Source organism: Canis lupus, chromosome 12 (genome assembly GCF_003254725.2).
Source record: "Canis lupus dingo isolate Sandy chromosome 12, ASM325472v2, whole genome shotgun sequence".
Lineage (NCBI taxonomy): Eukaryota > Metazoa > Chordata > Mammalia > Carnivora > Canidae > Canis > Canis lupus.
In genome coordinates this window covers 14148367-14164552 of record NC_064254.1, presented here as the reverse complement: position 1 = coordinate 14164552, position 16186 = coordinate 14148367, and the positions used below count along the sequence as shown (strand labels likewise).

The 16186-nt window shown below is 42.2% G+C and overlaps 1 long non-coding RNA gene across 5 annotated transcripts in view; it reads left to right on the top strand.

Annotated features, from left to right (window-relative positions):
- Positions 1–16186, top strand: part of LOC112641676 (uncharacterized) — a 30317-nt gene that overhangs the window by 2850 nt on the left and 11281 nt on the right. For all 5 annotated transcript variants that reach the window (XR_007401144.1, XR_003124759.3, XR_003124760.3 and 2 more), the window contains one exon: positions 11625–11715. This is a non-coding gene — a long non-coding RNA (uncharacterized LOC112641676). The remainder of the gene's footprint in view (positions 1–11624; positions 11716–16186) is intronic.

The window sequence follows — 16186 nt, the reverse complement described above, 5'->3', positions numbered from 1 at the left end:
CTAGTTCTAACTGTCTTAGTGGAGTCCTTTGAGTTTTCTGTATACAGTATCATGTCATCTGCAAACGGAAACAGTTTTAATTCTTCCATTCTGATCTGGATGCTTTTTTACTTCTTTCTCTTGTCTACTTACCCTGGGTAGGACTTCCAGTACTATGTTGAATAAAAGTGACTAGAGTAAAGATCATTGTTTGTTCTTCACCTAAAAGAAAATTTTTTCACTATTGAGTATAATGTTAGCAGTGGGATTGCCATATGTGGCCTTATGTTAGGGTGTATTTTCTTTATCTTCCCTTTGTTGAGGATTTTTATCATAAATGGATATTGAAATTTGTCAAATGCTTTCTCCACATCTATTGAGATGATTTATTATTATCTTAATTTTATAATGTGTTGTATCATGATGATTGATTTGTGGATATTGAATCATCATATCTGAGAAATGAATCCCACTTGCTCATGGTATATGATATCTTTTAATACATTGTTGAATTTGGTTTGCTAATTTTGTTGAGGATTTTTGCATCTATGTTCATCAGCGATATTGGCCTGTAATTTTCTTTTCTGATTAGTGTCCTTATCCGGTTTTGGTATCAGAGTAATGCTGGCTTTGTAAAATGGGTTTGGAAGTATTCCCTCCTCTTCTATTTTTTGGAATAGTTTGAGAAAAATTGGTATTAATTCTTCTTTAATTGTTTGGTAAAATATACCAGTGAAACCATCTGATCCTGGACTTTTGTTTATTGGGAGGTTTTTGATTCCTGATTCAGTTTCTTCCTAGTAAATGGTTGGTTCAGATTTTCTGTCTCTTCACAATTCAGTCTTGACAAGCTATATGTTTCCAGGATTTTGTCCATTTCTTCTAGGTTGTCCAATTTGTTGACATATATGTCATAATCTTTTATATATATATACTATAGGTTTTGACTTTGTGGTTATCATGAGGTTTACATAAAATATCTTATTTTAAGCTGATAACAATTTAACTTTAAAAGCATATGAATACTTTATTTTTTTATTGCTCCCTTCTGCCATTTTAGGATTTTAATGTTACAATATTGCACATCCAATAACAAATTATTATAGTTATAGTCCTTTTTAATATAATTTTTAAACTTTTAAACTAGAGTTGTGATATACATACTACCATTAAAATCGGAGAGAATCAGACTCTGACTACATAGTTAGCTTTGCTGGAGTTTAACACATGCATATGTTTTTACAGTGGTAACTGGCATCTTTTAATTTCAGCTTATAGAATGCTCTTCAGTGTTTCTTATAAGACAGATCTTATTCCTTCAGTGGTGATCAGTTCTTTCAGTTTTTTATTATTTGGGAAAGTCTTTACCTCTCCTTTGTTTCAGAAGGACAGCTTTGCTGGGTATAGCAACTTCCTGAGGATTCTGAAAAGAGTAGCAGAGTGCTCAAGATGGCAACATGGGGGCATTCCTGACATCAGTCCACTTCACAAGAAGAACTAGCAAATATCCATAGATAAGACACTGTTGTGAAATTTTCACTTCATAAGTGGAGCCCTGACCTCATAGATCTCCCAGCCTGACCAACGCTATTCTTTGCTCCCCCTGTCTCCACCAGAGTTCATGAACTGAGAAGGAATTTGACCAAGGCTTACACAGAGTTGATGGCAAAAACATATCCAATACTGGAACAAGGCTTTCTTCATGGTTAGGTCCTCCATCCCCCAAAATTGAAGCCATTTAGCATAGAAAAATTCGTAAGATATTAACTTTTCCTACTGTTTTGAGGACAGAGAAAGGTCTCTCTAGTTCAGGAGTGTTGTGAAACACCAGTTTTCAAGGTACAAACCACATTTTTATTTACTTACAGTCTAGAACATACAAGTGAAAGATAAACAGCATAAAATAACTTTAAATAAATGAAAAAAATATATAAACTCACATTCTATCTGCCTGTATCACCATCACTGCCATCCCTAACAACAACTGTGACCAGTTTGAGGATAAAGATTTTTAAAAATCATATCTCCCTTCCAGGATCTCACAAACTTAACTCAAATAAGTATGAAAATCCAGTGGTAACCTAATCCTCATAAATTATTTTCAAGACTCAATTCTCTATTTTTAAGCTCTTGCCTCTATGTTTTCAAGCTGCTTAAAGACAGTAGAATTTTAATTATCTTAAAATAAATTTAGAACATCTAAGGTTGTATCCTGTTAAGATGAACACATCACATTATTTTGGTCAATTTCATCTATGAAAATAAAAAAGTAAAACACTAAAATTAAAAAAAAAAAGTTCATCTAATAAAAAAGTAAAGCTGTCAGATCACTGATTTAGAGTGGTATAGAGACCTCTAAAATTGCAAAACAATAGGAGTAGGGTTGGGGGAAGTCTTCATTTGTATCTCTCTCCTTCATTGTACCAGAGCACTGGTTAGAATCGCAGATGAGTAGAGAAATAACTTTAAAAATTGAGTTCCTGTCTACACAATGCCAAAACATCTAGTAAGTCTGGTTAAAAAAATGTCAACCCAGATGTTTGGCACTGCATAGACAAAACATCCAGATGACAGGCTGAACTTGCGAATAAACTGCTGAAATGGACCAGATGTTCTGGCTTCTTCGGGCTTTAGGGCCTAGGGGTCCCTGGGGACGTCAGGAGAAAGCACACATCCCTGCTGGACCTTCACCACCTGCACGCCTTCCCTGGAAACTGGAGTGGGTGTGTAACAGCGGGGTTTCAATTAAAAATGTCAACGACTACCTTAGAAAAATCAAGTTGAAAAGCACAAGAAGGATGTAACGTGATATTTATCTGAAATTCATGTTTTGGGAAGTCACTGAGTCACATCTATCTTGGGGCACTGTGGTTGCATTTCTAAATAGTCTCCCCCACGAGACTTTCTCTTTCAACCCAAGTTCTGGGCTACTCTTTGCCAACTCAGGGCACAGTGGCTTTTTACAGGCCCCAGTTAGGGCTGAAATCTAGAACTTTCTCTCTCCCCCTTCGTTCATTTCGCCCTTCCTTTATTGCTTCCTCATTCTTCCTTTTATATCTTGCAGTTAGTATGGTGTGCAAAGTAGGAAAGGGAGAGTAAGAATCATGCCAGGGATTTTTCCGGCACAGCCCAGGCAATGGGGAGCCCTGGCAGAAAGGGCCAAGGCCAAAAGTGGCAGGGCCAGCGGGAGGGCCTGCGCAGACAAGGAGGGAGGTGTCCCGGCTGCGGGGCTGCGGCCCAGAGGGGGCGCAGGGAGGGCATTAACCAGGCGGGGTGGGACACAGCCTCAGACCCTGGCACCCCCTGCAGCGAGTCTGTCTAAAATGTTGCCTCGCAGGAAACTGAGGGCAGAGGGAGAGGAAGAGTCTCCGAAAACACCATGTGATTTACTAAGCTCCCAACTGTATTTAGAAAACAGCTTTGGCTTCCGTCAGAAAGTTCCGATATGCATTTAATCCGTTATATAATTTCTGTTTTCGGAGAGGGGTTTGTTTTGCTTCTTTTTCAAAACGTCATTAAAAGATTTCCTTCATGTCAGTATTTTCTGGAGCCTTCCCTGGGACACTTTCTGCTGCTCTGTCACAGGAAAGCTGGGATTGCTTTCTTGTCTCCCCCCAGAGAGACTTCTTAAAACAATCTCCAACTGCCACTGGAGGAAGAGTTACTGCATCTCTCATCAGGATGCAATTAATAAAACAAGTGAAGTGTGATGTGGGAAAGAAAATTTTTTTAAGAAGGAATGATTCCCAGCGTGTCTCATGCAGTGGGCTCTGCGCTTCGCTGGCTTGAAGGAAATCCCAACAGCAACCTCGAAAGTCCAAAGAATGTCCCCGATGCCCCAGCCCTCACCTCAAGAGACAGCAGAACACACCCCGATTTCACTAATACCCAGAAGATGGCAGACACACACGGGAGAATTTAAATACAAAAAAAAAAAAAGTATGATTTTTCCCTCCTTTTAATTTTAAAAAAAAAGTTAGAAAGAAGGAGAAAGGGGGAAAAAAAACCCAAACGTTCCCTATTCTTCCATTTCTAACCACCCCCATCCCCGCCTTTCTTTCTCCTCCTTTTGCCCCCTCCTCTCTCAGGGATTGGCTTTATTTAAAAAACTATATTTCTGCCCAGGCATTCAAAAATGCTGAGTGCCTCAAGCAAAGTAGTAGAATAAGCATGTTTCTTACTGCTTCTTGGCAACACTGCGGCCCAAGACCTGCTTCCAATTAGAGATCATGTGGCTTCAGTTTAGTATTATCATGAAAATGAAATTACCACTTTAGAAAAGTCAAGTTATTTTGGAAGTGAAAACTGCAGGTCAGAGCCCACCAAAATTCCAAAAAATTTGCTCAAGAAACATCTTGTTGAAGGGTCAAAATGGCCTGGCCGATAAACATCCTGGGGTTGTGATATGCACCACTCACTCCTCTGGCAAGGCGTCTGCGGGCCTTGTTGAGAAGGTCAAGCTCATTGTCCTTTAAGAAAAGGCATCCTTCTGATGGCAGATCCGAGCTCACTCTGCTTGCCTAGAACACTCTGCTTGCCGAGATAGAGTGCTGGCCCCTCTGACCCTCTGATGTGCTTGAACCCGCCGATCTCCACCACTCACCTGGGTGGGACTAATTCTACTTAGCTAACTCTTCCTCTACTAAAGGTTTCTATCTTCCCTCCCCAACAAGATTGTAAATTCCTGAGAGCAAGGGCCGTGTCTTTGCTTTTTTGTAGCTTCATAAATTCTTAGAACAGGAAGGGACTTAGTCCAATAGCTTAAAGATAAGGCCTATTAACTAGTTTCTGGCAGACACGCTATGAGCATGGGGGCCTGTGGCCACATTAAGGTCAGCTCTGAACACAGAGTGCCTTACAACCGGGATGCCCTGCAAAAGTGCTGTAAACCTGACCTGGGAAATCTTGTGTACCAGCCCAGTGGTTAAGGAAGGACTGGGTTCAAATCCTAGGGCCACCACTAAGTAGCTCTGTCACTTAAGACAAACTGCTTCACCTTTTTGAGCCTTTGTTTATTCATCTATAAAGCTGGGAAAACATGAGTCTCTACCCCATGGTTTGCTGAGGATTAAGTAAGATAATGTATGTAAAGTCTTTAGCCCATGTGCAGATAGTCGGTAAGCACTAAATAAATGGACATTGTTTTGTTATCATTATTATCTGGCATGTGTTTGATGGGGACCCAAACAGAGGGTTCCTTTTATAGAGAGTTCCGCAGCTTGTCATATGAAAACATGGGTTTATTTGGAGGAAATGGCCTGTATCAGCTTTCTGGAACCATCTCTGTTATTATGAAATTCCAGGAACTGGAATAAAATAACAAGGGGGTGAGAGAGAGGGTGCGTGGATTCTTCCCAAAGCAACTTGAACCAACCAGCCAGTAGATCAACAATCTCTTGAGCACACTTTGTATGTCAGGCACTGTGTCTGGTGCTGTAGGAAATCCAGGAAATGTTAACATGGGCTCTGTCTTCAAATGCTCATAATCTAGTTGGAGATAGAGAATTCCTGAGAAGGAAACCAAAATTCTGTGTGCAACGTGTCTCAAGAGGCCTCCTGACAACAGGTACTTTAGAAACTCAGAAGCAATAGCAATGGCTTGCAGGTGGGCAGAAAAGGTGAAACTTAAGGTAGGTTTTAAAGCACTGGGAAGATGCAGCTGGGTGGAAATGAGGAACCCATGCTCCTCATGCTCAGGGAAGAGTGTATGTAAAGGCCAAGATGTAGAATTCCAAGATGTATTTAAAGGCAATAAGACCAGACTGGCTAAAGTTAAAGGTGTACCTATAGGCTTAGGAAACATAAAATTAGATGAGCTGCTTGAAAATGTACTGTGAAGAGCTTTGAATGCTTTGCTTATTGCTGAGCCTTAGTATGGTTGCAAAGAATACAGTGCCCCTCAGCATTGTGCAGTATACAACCTATGCAACTGCACTTAGCGTCTTGGCTAATTCTTTGGGCTTCATCCTGCAGGTAGCCAGGAGGCTCTGGAGGCTTTTGAGGAAGATACCAGGATCTGATTTTTATATATGTTGTTGTTTAGAATTAATGTTATCTTTATATGGTTTTGTATGCACTAGACTTAGAAGATTTTTAGAAATGGGTACAAATTCAGTGAAATAACTGACCACCAATTTGGGTAAGGAAAGGAGAGAAGCTGTGGTGCTCTTTACATTCACAGTTTCAGCCCCTTTGGAGGTTGAGGGATCCTCGTCCAAGTTAACAGTTGTCTGAAGGGGAAATAAGGTCAGAGTAAAGCATAGCGCAGTTATCCAACCCTTATTGTGGGCTATTCTGAAAATTCTCCTATCTAATAACACAATGTCTAAAGGAATTTAGGGGAGGGGGGGCAGGCTACAATCCTGGGGGGCGGGGAAGAAGCCACGATCCTATCTAAACCTCTTCAGAGGTGTGGGAAATGAAAGAGTAGATAGAGGATTTGGTTATGATCACTCCATTTTCCTTTCGCTGTCTTTGTGAACAATTGTTCTGTGACTTACGTCAAAAACAGAGACAAATTCATGATTGTGCCAAGAAAAACTCCCTTGGAGAGAGCACAACGTTGACCCTAACATGAGGTGGGGGGTGAGGGGGGGTGTCTTACAAAAGGAAACAGTGGTGTGTGGTCCTTCCCATCTGCGTTGGCAGTTGGTGGGTGAATTTTGGTACCGTGCGCTACTTCAAATGCCACTCAGCCTTGAGCCTTGAACTCACTGTCTTCCTAGGCAGACAACCCCCAGTACCTCGAATATCCCGGCTCCCCCACCCCCCGCCCCAGCTCTGGGTTCCACGTGTCAGAGCTCCTACTGAATGCCAGAGAAGACAAAGTCAAAGGAGAACAGAAAGTTTCTGCAAGCCCAAAAAGGTGTGGAGCAGATGCTGGGGGTGGGGGTGCCAAAGGGATGGAAACAGATGCTTGGAAGTTTCTGCCATCAACACCTACTTGTAGATTCAAGTTTGAGCCGTCATTTGCAAATGCCTGTGTAAAATAATCCATCTCCCATGACCTCAACGGAACATGACTTGGCTGGCAGGAGGAAGCATCCTGAGGAGAAAAGCAGCTTCCCCAGATCTTCACAGAAAAGTTAAAAGATCCCAATATGGAGCCCATTGCTCTAAGGCAGGAGGACTGTGTAGAGGTCAGGGATCCCACAGCCACACCGAAAGAGCTTCTCCAAATCCTGCTGTTGACTAAAGGAGAGTGGGGAGGTGGGAATGAGATCATGGGGAGGGTGGATGGCTCTTCCACACTCTTTCCAGGCCCTAGAGAGTACCAGGGATGAGGCTCCTCTGTCTCCCCCTCCACAACTGCCAAACTCAGACACACCCCAGAAGAGTCATCTGTTTCCTTAGGAGAGAGCAGACCAGGCAAAGCCCAGCTGACCCCCACAGTTCAGCATCCCCTAGGCCCCCCAGGGCAGCCCCTCATGGATATGCCTAGGGCCTCCAGAGGCCTAGCCCCGAAACCAGAATGGAAAAGAAAATGACTCGGAATTGCTGACAGGCAGACCTGTGTCTGTGGACTGCACATGGTCGGGGGAAACGTGCAGACCCACAACCTGTGTCAGCTAGCAGAGTGGGTTTCTGGGGATCGGGCATTCCACAGGCACGGCCACCTGGGAGGGAGGTGGGGATTAGCTGTGTTTAACTATTTTCTTTCATTTCTCGTAAGTGCTGCTCAGACCATTTCCAGCAGGGCCTTGAGTCGGATGGCAGAGCACTGCAGAGGCCTCAGTGTGCTGTGAATCCAGAATAAGGAGAGGCTAGCACGAGGCTAGCTCCTTGCCCACAGTCCACACTGCTCACTGGGACATCTAGGACATCCCCACCCTCTCCCTTCCCGCCTCTTTCTGTCTGCGGCCTTTTCCCTACACACACTGAAGATGTGTGTGTACATATACAAAATGTGACATGATACAATACAATGCAGCCTTGTGTACTACCACAGAGGTCAAGATCTTCGAGCTGACTCTTGGCAACGGCTGGTTTTATCAGCCCAGCACCTTGAAAGTGAATTCAGTGCAAGGTCACCTAGAGATCTCTGCCCTTAACACTAATTGAGAGGAAGAACCAAGTGTACTTCCTTTCAGTGTTCCAAATGTTCTTTGTAGGTGAATTCTGGTACTTGGTTCACAAAACCAGAAGCTTCCAGAAGCTTCTGTAACTTTCCCATGTACAGTCCATCACCCACAGATTTCCAAGTTTGGGCAAACAGTTGGTCTCAGACCATGACTTGCATCTAGCAGAGGCTGGCTCTCACACCTGAAGATGTGAAGAGTCTCTAAGTGCCACAAAACAACCTACCCCCTTCCCACCCTGTCCTTGACCCTCTCCTCATGGTCTCATCTCTCCTGTCATTGCAAGTGTTTTAAAAATGAACTGCTCCTCCCCACCATCTTAGCTTGACCCAGATCTCTAGATGGATGCCAACAGGAGCACATCTTACTCTGGTGAGCTACCAACACTCAACCGTACTGGTCTTTTCTATCACTGGACATTTAGAGGTAAAATTCTGATAAAACTGCTCGGCTCTCTATCTCTGGACATTCAAACCATCCATTCAGACCACAAAATCTGAATATGTGGATCAGCCAAGCTATCACCACCACCCCTGAGTCACCTCTTCTTCTTCCTACGGCAACTGCATCTCCTACTACATACACCTGCATCACATTCGTTCAGGAGGTCTCGTGTTTATTCACCCATCACCAAGTGCTTATTCAACATGAACTACGAGCCAGGCACTATTTGTTCTAGGTCCTGGGAAAAAGGCAGACAGCTAAACTGCCAAAGTCCCTACCCTCATGGATCTTCCACTCGCATAGAGGAGAAAGAAAGCGAAGACTTTATAATATGCCAGGGGGTGACAAGTGCTAAAGGTAAAAGTTGAACTGGCAAAGTGGGTTGAGAGTGAGCCAGGGAAAGGGATTGAGTAGTACTTCAGATGACAAGGGGATACTCAGAAAAGCCTCTCTAAAAGGAAGATACAGGGGAGAGATGGAAGTGCCACTAGAGAGTATGTATGAGGACATCTCTCACCTACAAAAAAAAAAAAAAGACCTGCAGTTCTGCATGGCAAGAGAAGGAAGTAATACAAATTAAAGTCCCTTACGTTGTTGCAGCATTCAATCATTCATCATGTGCTTTATGCTCCACATTTCATTAACTTCTCACCATTGATGAGGTATTATTCACACTTTGCAGATGCCAAAATCAAGTTCCAAAGAGGGGATGGGTACCTCCCAAAGCCATAAAACAAACAAACAAACAAACAAACAAACAAACAAAAAAAAAAACAGTGAAGAGTTTGATTAGAACCCAGATCTCCTAATTCCCAGCCAAATGCTTCCTAGGGGAACAGATCATTTTGGCTAATCCTAATATCAGGCATATTTTGCTGAAGACCCCAGTCAGAAATACATGACTCAGAACATTAAAAAGTCTACTCAGATATTTATCACTGTCTGATCTAGCCACATGGTTACAAGTGGGCAAACAAGTTACTCAGTTACCATAGGTATCCCATTCTTAAATATGTAGGAGCTGACTATACTCAGTTAAAACCCCAACAAAAAGGAGATTTAAAAGTGTGCACATCTTGTCTGCAATACTTAACTATAACTGCTATGTACATATATGTGCACATTAACAGATTTCCTCTGGATTTTTAACTCATGGGTCCCCATGTTTTCCATAATATAACGGATTATGAGGTAGATAATCGCTAGTCCTATGTAACTTTGGACAAATCGTTTCTCCTCTCTGGCCTCAGTTTCCTCTTGTGTAAAATGAGCATTTTGATTTAGATGGTCCCTAAATTCCTTTCCCCCTCTGGCATCCTACAGTGCCATCCACACACATATTTTTAAATAATTAATATAGATTTGATTAAGGCTCCTGAGAAAGCCTTTTGGTGCTGTGCCACATTGTACCTGGCTAGAGACTTTCAGTGATGCCTTATTACTTTGATTCATTTTCCCAACAAAGATGCTTTTCCCAAGCTAACATCTTCCTAGCTTTTCTAAGGCAAGGTGAAGAGTATGTTCATTTCCTTCATAATCAGTTGCTGACCAAAAAATTGGGGCAGGGTAGAGCCTTTGGGGATGAGTATGGGAATAAAAGGAAAGGACAGGAAAGGAGCAAAGAACAAAGAAAGGAGAAGAAAGAATAAAAGGTGAAGAAATGAAGGAAAAGAGGCAGTGGGTGGTGGGTGATGGAGTGGATTGGGGGCAGGGACAGGAAATGTCCTAGAAAAGTATTTCCAGAGCTTTGTGATCTGTTTCTTGTACAAGGCATACGGGCTTCATTAATAAGAGTGTGTGTGTGTGTGTGTGTGCGCGCGCGTGTGTGTGTGTCCTGAAACATGTATTAATCATGCTAGTGACGAGCAGATGAAATCAATGATTTCTAAAACTTCCTCTAAAATCAGCTAGAGAAACCACGTACGTGATGTTTCCTCAAACTGGCACCAACACAATCATCCTCCGTGGGCTGGTGTCCAGGACTCTTTCCTCTATGCTCACCCCTCACTCTGGGACGAGCCCTCAAGTTCTCTCTCCTTCCCCAACCCCCATCACTGGTGTCTCCTCCTCTCCAGGAAGGAAGACTTGTTACATCTCACTGGCCAGCTTCAGCAAGGGAAAGCCTTTATTTCTCAACTTTCACAGTTTTTCTATATGCTTCAAGCCTGTGATTCTACTTTCTTCTTTCTGGTTCTTTTTTTCATCAAGATTCTTCCATTTCTTCTCCCTTTCACCTCTACCTAGAGCATTCCATATCTTACAGAAATAACCTTTAAATGAGGTGTGTGTCTGTGCTCCTTGGAGCCCAAAGACTTCTGGGGGTGGGAGGAGTACATAGACAAGAATATTTGAGAGAATCATTCTCCAGATCGTCAGCAACCATAAACACTCTGTAACCAAGCACCTCCACGCTACTATTTCACAGTTGCCTATCTGACAAAATATGGTATATTTCTTGCCCATCCAAATCTTGCTTTGGACCATACCTTGGTGAGTAAAAACCCTTGGGATGCTGAATAAGAGAGACAGTTCAATCATGCATTGTTCTAAAAGGAACTGATTGACAATAAAGCAGAGAAGACTTTAGTGAGAATTACTAAAGGGGCAGAAACTTATTTCTGTCAGGAAACCAACTGTTGACAAGGCTCTGTGACTTTATCTGTGTGACTATCTACCTATATATGAATTAGAAATGAACAGTTCCCATAGGAACATATCAACAAGTGTATTTGAACTGAAATTTTAAGTCAATTTTTTCTAACAAAAACAAAGTTGATCTGACTGATTTATTTGAACATGTGAACCACCTTTGCCAAGGGGGAAATACATATTTAAAGCACACATACAATATGCCAAACTTCATAACATTTGCCAACTATTAAGCCTGGCCTGTGAATAAAAATTGTTAGATGCAGTGATAGATTAGATTTTTGCTTCAAATTAACTACTCATTGCCTTATTCTCATAAGAGGAATATACTTGGGTCACGCATGGCTATATGACCTGCTTTGGTCCATAGAATGCTAGCAGAAGGGACGTGTGCCGGAGCAGTACAGAAGTTTTAAAAGTCATCACGTGGTTCTACCGAAACGCTTTTTTTTCCTTCTGTCTCGAGAATATCAGGTCCCAAACAATAAGTCTTGCTTCAGCCTGGATCCTGGAAAGAAGAAGACTTATGGAACAGAGCTATAAACAACTTACACCCAACTATCAGGTAAGCCAGGCAGAGAGCCCTGTTACTGTAAGCCACAAAGATATGGGGTATGTTTGTTATAGCAGCATAATGTAATAACAACTGATCAGTTATAGATACCCACTCAAAAACATGTGAAAGGGTAAATAACTTTTCAAAATTTATTTAGGGAGCATGAGAACAAGGAGGTTGCAGACCTCCATTTTCAATCCATGACCATTTTCCATTAAAGAGGCCACCTTTCACACATTCTCCAGGTTTATCAATCAAATATTAGCTATATACGCTGGAGATGGATAAATGAAGGACATATACTCCCCAATCTCAAAAATGACAATCTAATACTGTAGATATCATAGAGTATCTATACTATATTCTATAGTCTACTATATTGTACAGAGATAAACAAGTAATGAGCATGACCATGGATATGATCCCAGAGAGCAGAAGTATCGCAGAGAAGGGTTTGGTTAAAATTTTCTAGGGTAAAAGATATTGGGGAAGAATTACTGGAGGCGATGAAGTAGGGGAGGACATTTCAGTCAGATACAAATGCATATGTAAATTCCTAGAGATGTAAAAGACATGGTATGTTTATAGAAGTAGAAACATCTGGTATTCCTAGAGTTCACTTTCCAGAAGCAGTGAAAGGAGACACAGCCTGTGGCTGACAGGTCCTAGATCCTCACTCTCTGGTGTTCATAACCTAGTATAATCCTCTTTCTTTGTGAATGGAAATGTCCTATGACTGACCTCTAACCTATAAAATATGGCAAAAGGGTTGGTAGTATTCTATTCCATTATGTAAGACTCCTAGAAGACTTGCAAGGAGTCCCTCCTTCCCTTGTCAGCAGTGAGAAAACAAGTTGCCATGAAGTAAGTGGAAGTCCATGTGACAAGAAACCGTAGGAGGCTTCTAGTAGCTAAGGGAGACCTCTGGCCTGCAACCGCAAGTAAATAAATTCTGCTAACAATCAGAGTGAACTTGGAAGTGAATTCTTCCTGAGTTGAGCCTCCAATAAGACCCCAGCCACAGCTGAGAGCTTGATGGCAGCTTGGTTTAGACTCTGATGCAAAGCACCAAACTAAGGCATGCCACTTTCCCGACACACAGAAAGTGGGAGATAATAAATGAATTGTTTTAAGTTGCTGAGGTCATGGTAATTCATTATACAGCAGTAGTAAAAACTAACACAAACACACACACACACAAACAAAAAACTACAACACAGCTAGAGATTCAGGAAGGTACTGTTCTAAGGAGTTCAGATTTTATTAGGTGGCCAATGAGGAGAGAGGCTGATGGCTCAAAGAAGAGGAATGACACAGAAGGAAGTTTTAGGTTGATCACTCTGATGACAGTATGGGAAAAAGACTTCAAGGGACAAGGTTAGAAGCCTCTTGTCTCCCACGAAGCCAGGCATACAAATGATCGTGTGACCTCAGACTCAGAAGTACCAAGAAACATGATTTATTGAATATCTACAGGATGCTGTGTCACTGAAGAATATAGGAAGAGTCACAAGGTACAATCCTCATACTTAAAAAAAATCTTTGACTTAGGGAACATGATGGTTATACAGAAAAGGTTCTTTGTTTTGTTTCATTCTGCCTTCTTAACAATAATCAGTAAATAGCTGGTACTTTAGAGGAGGGATGGATCAAAGTCCCTTCCCATGGGAGTAGCCAGGGAGGTTTCATGTGAAGAGCGATTCTGAGGTCCACCTTGAGGGATGAGCAAGGGTGGTATTTAATGGCCTGCAGATAATTTCCTTTTTAAAAAACATTTTTTAAATTTATTCATGAGAGACACACACACAGAGAGAGGCAGAGACATAGGCAGAGAGAGAAGCAGGCTCCCTGAGGGGAGCCGGATACAGGACTCAATCCCGGGATCCCGGGATCACAACCTGAGCCGAAGGCAGATGCTCAACTACTGAGCCACCTAGTTACCCCCACATAATTTGTTGGTGAGAGAAAACCAGAGCTGTGGCTTTTGGAAAGAACTTTAGGGGAAACTATTGAAGTGAGAGATTGGGAAGACTTTACCTATCCCCTTCTAGTTTGTCTGTAGTGCCTGACTACATCTTGTAATGTGATGAAGGACTACCCAAGAAGGACTCATGAAAGAGGTAAGAGCTGGTTCTGAAGGAAGGCAGGCCCTAGACAAGCACCAAGGAAATGAGATCACTTTTCTATGGGAGTAGGTTATTGCCAGAGGTGTGGCCATGGAGTGGGGCATAAAGGGACCTAGAGAAGACCTGTCCGTTAGAGAGAAGGGTTGAGATACAAATATAATATAAAGTAAATATATAAATAATTTTATATAAGTAAAATATAATATAAATGAAGTGTAAATATTTCATTTATATAAGTGAAATGTAAATATAAAGAGATGTGGGAGAGAAGGTTGAGAAAGCTGCTTGGGGCCAAATTTACCTCCAAAGCTTTAAACTCAATCAGTACCCTTTCAAGCCCATATTTTCTTGGCCCATCCATGATCCTGTTACCCTCTGTTTATTACCTCTTAATAGTTTCTTTTTATATGCTAGAAAAAAATCAGTACTCCCATCACCTACAAGGCACCACCTGATCTGGCCTCTGCCTTGCTCTCTGGCCTCAACTCATAGCCCCAAGACCCCTAACACTCTGGTCTCACTTCTTTAGAGCACTCAGCTGCTTCTGTCCTCAGGTCCTTTACACAGCCAGGGGTGGTAGATGCAGGGAAGTAAAGGCACATTCTAGGCAGGATTTCCTTGGACCCTCCTCATCCCGATGTGGGGTCCTTCTTCCTCAGAAGGTCTCATGGCACTTGCTTGCTTCACAGCGCTTATCACTGTGTCGTTACCACCTTGGGTGTTGTGTGAGGAGCTGTTGAGTGCCTGTGGCTCTAGCTACAATATGGGAGACCTAGTGTGTACTGTTCACCACCACACTCCCTAGGCCCACTCCCCAGGCACACGATAAATATTGGCCCAACAAATGGGTGGATCCACAGGTCCAACACCTCCTGGAGTTTTATCCAGCACAGATGACAAGGACAGAAGTTTGGAAGTGGTAACTTCTACCTCTCACATGAGGCTCTACACCTAGAGCTTGAAATGAAGCCTCACTGTGGCTTTCCACTCACCTGCCCAGGATAGAGGGCCACCAGACACCAGCATACACCATTAACTGACAGTAAGATACTTTTATAGCCACTCCTCAAAACAAGGAAATGAAAAAGGAAGGCTTGGCATCCCTGTACTCTGTTTCACCATGGCTGTGTGATGCTTTTACTGGCAAGTCCTCGCAACAATGGGCTGTGGGGCTGCTTTTTTTTTTTTTTTTAATCATCATTAATAGATAAGGAACCAAGAGATTTTGATATGCCCAGCGTCACATGGCAAGTTAACAATGGAACTGAAGGTTCAAACTCAAAACCACAGGATCGTCAACATATTTATGGAACAGGCATTGTGAACTCTTTGGTTTCATCTGGTGATTTCATTACAATTGTATGTAGACTGAGAGAAACCCCAGTCTGGCAGAGGACTTAATTCTCAGAATGTAAGAGGATTTAGGACTTGCTGGGGTTGATGCCAAACTCAGTGCTGAGGACAGACGGTGAATTCAGAGGAAATGGATGCTTGCGAACCGTGGACTTTTTGAGGGAAAAAGGGACAGGAGCAAATTAGTAGGACTCAGGCTGAGACCCTCTGCAAGGACAAGTGGGTCAATGTTTAGTGCCTTTAGCAACTCAGAGGCTGACTTAGAAACAGGGCCATTAGACTGAATTTGAAGCCTGGCTCTTCTATCTTGGCAACCTAAGAAAAGTGACTTAATCTAGTTATTTAGCACCTACCCCATACGATTGTTACACAAATTAATTAGGGAAATCCATATAAAGCAGGGGTGGCAAGCTATAGTCTGTGGGCCAGACTGAGCCCACTGATTGTTTTTATACATGAAGTTTTATTAGAGCACAGCCATTTATTTACACACTGACTATGGCTCTTTTCACAGTACAGTGGCAGAAGTAAGTAGCTGCAATGGAGAATATGTTCTCTAAAGCTGAAAATATTTGCTTTACAGAAAGTGTTTGCTGATCCCTAGGAAAAACCATTTATTACATATTTAGCATACTAATTTAGTATTAAATGTATACACATGTAGTAAAGTGCATTTAGTGTATAGACTGGCACAAAGTACGTGCTCAATAAATATTAGCTTTTGTTATGTAATCCCCTCTTGTACGATGAAGGCCCAGAGAGGGTAAGTAATTTGCCCAGGATTCCAGAGCTAGGTAGTAGCAAAGAAACAGGATTCAGGAAAGAGGATTAGGTACCAAACAGAGCTGTCAGAAAATTTGACCCCAAGGGGGTCATGGAATATGGGAAGCTCCATTCAAGGAAATCTGCATGTCAAATCCGTTGCCTTACTGGTTGAACTGACTATAAAACCAAAATTCACTGTAATCAAGAATGAAAGGATGAAGACAGCAAGTTCCTTA